Source organism: Pristiophorus japonicus, unplaced genomic scaffold, assembly GCF_044704955.1.
Source record: "Pristiophorus japonicus isolate sPriJap1 unplaced genomic scaffold, sPriJap1.hap1 HAP1_SCAFFOLD_1169, whole genome shotgun sequence".
Classification (NCBI taxonomy): Eukaryota; Metazoa; Chordata; class Chondrichthyes; family Pristiophoridae; genus Pristiophorus; species Pristiophorus japonicus.
The window spans coordinates 1-5368 of record NW_027250830.1 but is presented as its reverse complement, the minus strand read 5'-3'; the positions used below and the strand labels follow the sequence as shown (position 1 = coordinate 5368).

The 5368-nt window shown below is 52.4% G+C and overlaps 1 non-coding gene across 1 annotated transcript; it reads right to left on the bottom strand.

Annotated features, from left to right (window-relative positions):
• Positions 1–2820: 2820 nt before the first annotated feature.
• Positions 2821–2912, bottom strand: trnay-gua (transfer RNA tyrosine (anticodon GUA)). Its single transcript is given in 2 exon segments — positions 2821–2856; positions 2876–2912. It is a non-coding gene; the product is annotated as a tRNA-Tyr (tRNA).
• Between the last annotated feature and the right edge of the window lie 2456 nt (positions 2913–5368).

Below are 5368 nucleotides of genomic sequence, written 5' to 3'. Positions count from 1 at the left end.
CAGTTTATTGAGTTTGAGATATTCTCTGTTAGATTTGGATTATTACATATCTTTCGTGTCTGTTTAAAGAAAATGATTGATCATTTTTTGAATGCTGTTGTGGATAAGAATTATTCCAGGCAATCTTGTATTCGGACTGTTCAACTGGCCATGTGACATCAGCAATACAAGTTACCTGCTTTTAATAAAAGTAAGCTGTATTGCCACATAAGTATAAATTACTGACCGTAAGGCACTTGTCGGCTTGTTCTGGGATATGAAACATAAACTGTGCACTGTGACCGTGAGGGGGATTTTGTTCGATCCTTGTAGCATGAGCCATCTCTACAGCATAGGATTAAATCAAGTCTTTCTGATCACCACAGTCAAATAAAATTGGTTTTAGGCTGCAGATTCTCAGCAGCTCTCGATACCCTGCCAATCTGACAGGGTTTCACCAGTCTGTCATTGCCCTGATTGTTAAGCCTGTCACACTGGCCAGACTGGAGTCACACAGCACCATTGCACTCAGGAACAGAACAACGAGCACATTTGGTAACACAAGTGACTGTAGCAACACCGGGGCCTTGTCGTCCTGCTCGATTGCGCTGCAGGTTTCGGTGCAATTCGACCACATTGACGCAATAGATCGCAGGACTGCAACGGCAAATACGTTCAAGGCAAATAGAGTTCCCACAATCTATTGCACTAGTTTTAAAAAGGTCGTGTTTATTTGCATCACCAGAGTTCTGATTGCTGGGTGTGTCTTGTCCTTCAGGTGGACCAGTTTGTCTGGAACTTCATGGTGGGGCGGACAATAATCAAGGGAATAATGGAGGCATGTAAAAAAGGAACGGCAGTAATCATGGGGGACTTTAACCTACATATCGATTGGTCAAATCAAATCGCACGGGGTAGCCTTGAGGAGGAATTCATAGAATGCATACGGGATTGTTTCTTAGAACAGTATGTTACAGAACCTACAAGGGAGCAAGCTATCTTAGATCTGGTCCTGTGTAATGAGACAGGAATAATAAACGATCTACGAGTAAAAGATCCTCTCGGAATGAGTGATCACAGTATGGTTGAATTTGTAATACAGATTGAGGGTGAGGAAGTAGTGTCTCAAACGAGCGTACTATGCTTAAACAAAGGGGACTACAGTGGGATGAGGGCAGAGTTGGCTAAAGTAGACTGGAAACACAGACTAAACGGTGGCACAATTGAGGAACAGTGGAGGACTTTTAAGGAGCTCTTTCATAGTGCTCAACAAAAATATATTCCAGTGAAAAAGAAGGGCGGTAAGAGAAGGGATAACCAGCCGTGGATAACCAAGGAAATAAAGGAGAGTATCAAATTAAAAACCAATGCGTATAAGGTGGCCAAGGTTAGTGGGAAAATAGAATATTGGGAAAATTTTAAACAACAGCAAAGAATGACTAAGAAAGCAATAAAGAAAGGAAAGATAGATTACGAAGGTAAACTTGCGCAAAACATAAAACCAGATAGTAAAAGCTTTTACCGATATATAAAACGGAAAAGAGTGACTAAAGTAAATGTTGGTCCCTTAGAAGATGAGAAGGGGGATTTAATAATGGGAAATGGCTGAGACCTCAAACAATTATTTTGCTTCGGTCTTCACAGTGGAAGACACAGAAACCATGCCAGAAATTGCTGGTCACAGGAATGTGGGAAGGGAGGACCTTGAGACAATCACTATCACTAGGGGGGTAGTGCTGGACAGGCTAATGGGACTCAAGGTAGACAAGTCCCCTGGTCCTGATGAAATGCATCCCAGGGTATTAAAAGAGATGGCGGAAGTTATAGCAGATGCATTCGTTATAATCCATCAAAATTCTCTGGACTCTGGGGAGGTACCAGCGGATTGGAAAGCAGCTAATGTAACGCCTCTGTTTAAAAAGGGGGGCAGACAAAAGGCAGGTAACTATAGGCCGGTTAGTTTAACATCTGTAGTGGGGAAAATACTTGAAACTATCATTAAGGAAGAAATAGCGGGACATCTAGATAGGAATAGTGCAATCAAGCAGACGCAGTATGGATTCATGAAGGGGAAATCATGTTTAACTAATTTACTGGAATTCTTTGAGGATATAACGAGCATGGTGGATAGAGGTGTACCGATGGATGTGGTGTATTTAGATTTCCAAAAGGCATTCGTTAAGGTGCCACCCAAAAGGTTCAAAAAGGAGTTAGATGAGGTCCTTACTACTCGGGGGATCAAGGGGTATGGTGAGAAAGCAGGAATGGGGTACTGAAGTTGCATGTTCAGCCATGAACTCATTGAATGGCGGTGCAGGCTAGAAGGGCTGAATGGCCTACTCCTGCACCTATTTTCTATGTTACTGCAGAAGATAAAGGTATGCGGAGTCAGTGGAAATGTATTAGCATGGATAGAGAATTGGCTGGCTAACAGAAAGCAGAGAGTCGGGATAAATGTGTCCTTTTCGGGTTGGAAATCGGTGGTTAGTGGTGTGCCACAGGGATCGGTGCTGGGACCACAACTGTTTACAATATACATAGATGACCTGGAAGAGGGGACAGAGTGTAGTGTAACAAAATTTGCAGATGACACAAATATTAGTGGGAAAGCGGGTTGTGTAGAGGACACAGAGGCTGCAAAGAGATTTAGATAGGTTAAGCGAATGGGCTAAGGTTTGGCAGATGGAATACAATGTCGGAAAGTGTGAGGTCATCCACCTTGGGGAAAAAAAACAGTAAAAGGGAATATTATTTGAATGGGGAGAAATTACAACATGCTGCGGTGCAGAGGGACCTGGGGGTCCTTGTGCATGAAACTCTTTTTGGAAAAAGTACACTAGCTCCTTCGAGCCGGAATTGAACCAGCAACCTAAGGATGACTTTGCTGAGTATTCCACTACAGTCCTCCGCTCTACCAACTGAGCTATCGAAGGGAAGCGGCTTACCTTCGCGTGATCATTATATTAAAATCAGCCTGCTTTCAATGGGCAGCTATCGAACCCGCGGCAAATGTTTGGAAGACAGCTCTGTTCACCACTATACCACCATCCTGCTCTGTGCAAACTGTGAGCTTCAAAATATTTTAGAGATAAACTCTTGTCAAGGATGGGATTAGTTGCAGTACAAGTGTTCGATGCACCCACATTAAATATTGCAGTTAGCAGATGATGGTTTCGATCCATCGACCTCTGGGTTATGGGCCCAACACGCTTCCGCTGCGCCACTGTGCATGAATCCCAAAAAGTTAGTTTGCAGGTGCAGCAGGTAATCAGGAAGGTGAATGGAATGTTGGCCCTCATTGCGAGAGGGATGGAGTACAAAAGCAGGGAGGTCCTGCTGCAACTGTACAGGGTATTGGTGAGGCTGCACCTGGAGTACTGCGTGCAGTTTTGGTCACCTTAAGGAAGGATATACTGGCTTTGGAGGGGGTACAGAGACAATTCACTCGGCTGATTCCGGAGTGGGCGGGTAAGTGGAGCTGAGTCCACGGCCAGATCAGCCATGATCTTGTTGAATTGCGGAGCAGGCTCGAGGGGCGAGATGGCCTCCTCCTGTTCCTCACTCTTATGTTCTTATGTTATGAATGTTTAATACGATGCTGCCTGCCTGAGTGATCAAGTACTTTGTAATGTATCATTTGATCCATTCATTCTGACTGAAGTTCCAGACCACAGCTCACAGTACAGCTTTCAGAGAACCGACAGGCCCGGGCTAGGACCTCTTCCCCATGAACCCCCAACACCTCCCCCCCCATCCCAACACGTTCCCCACCCCCCCCAACACGTTCCTCACCCCCCCCCAACACGTTCCTCACCCCCCGTCCCAACACGTTCCCCACCCCCCGTCCCAACACGTTCCCCACCCCCCGTCCCAACACGTTCCCCACCCCCCGTCCCAACACGTTCCCCACCCCCCGTCCCAACACGTTCCCCACCCCCCGTCCCAACACGTTCCCCACCCCCCGTCCCAACACGTTCCCCACCCCCCGTCCCAACACGTTCCCCACCCCCCGTCCCAACACGTTCCTCACCCCCCCCAACACGTTCCCCACCCCCCGTCCCAACACGTTCCCCACCCCCCGTCCCAACACGTTCCTCACCCCCCGTCCCAACACGTTCCTCACCCCCCGTCCCAACACGTTCCCCACCCCCCGTCCCAACACGTTCCTCACCCCCCGTCCCAACACGTTCCCCACCCCCCGTCCCAACACGTTCCCCACCCCCCCCCCAACACGTTCCCCACCCCCCGTCCCAACACGTTCCCCACCCCCCGTCCCAACACGTTCCCCACCCCCCGTCCCAACACGTTCCCCACCCCCCGTCCCAACACGTTCCCCACCCCCCGTCCCAACACGTTCCCCACCCCCCGTCCCAACACGTTCCCCACCCCCCGTCCCAACACGTTCCCCACCCCCCGTCCCAACACGTTCCCCACCCCCCGTCCCAACACGTTCCTCACCCCCCCCCCCCAACACGTTCCCCACCCCCCCCCCAACACGTTCCTCACCCCCCGTCCCAACACGTTCCCCACCCCCCGTCCCAACACGTTCCCCACCCCCCGTCCCAACACGTTCCCCACCCCCCCCCCCCAACACGTTCCCCACCCCCCGTCCCAACACGTTCCCCACCCCCCCCCCAACACGTTCCCCACCCCCCGTCCCAACACGTTCCTCACCCCCCCCCCCAACACGTTCCCCACCCCCCGTCCCAACACGTTCCCCACCCCCCCCAACACGTTCCCCACCCCCCCCAACACGTTCCTCACCCCCCCCCCCAACACGTTCCCCACCCCCCCCAACACGTTCCCCACCCCCCGTCCCAACACGTTCCTCACCCCCCGTCCCAACACGTTCCCCACCCCCCGTCCCAACACGTTCCCCACCCCCCCCCCAACACGTTCCCCACCCCCCGTCCCAACACGTTCCCCACCCCCCGTCCCAACACGTTCCCCACCCCCCGTCCCAACACGTTCCCCACCCCCCGTCCCAACACGTTCCCCACCCCCCGTCCCAACACGTTCCCCACCCCCCGTCCCAACACGTTCCCCACCCCCCGTCCCAACACGTTCCCCACCCCCCGTCCCAACACGTTCCCCACCCCCCGTCCCAACACGTTCCTCACCCCCCCCCCCCAACACGTTCCCCACCCCCCCCCCCCAACACGTTCCCCACCCCCCGTCCCAACACGTTCCTCACCCCCCGGTCCCCAACACGTTCCCCACCCCCCCCCCCCCAACACGTTCCCCACCCCCCGTCCCAACACGTTCCTCACCCCCCGTCCCAACACGTTCCCCACCCCCCCCCCCCAACACGTTCCCCACCCCCCGTCCCAACACGTTCCTCACCCCCCGTCCCAACACGTTCCACCCCCCCCGTCCCAACACGTTCCCC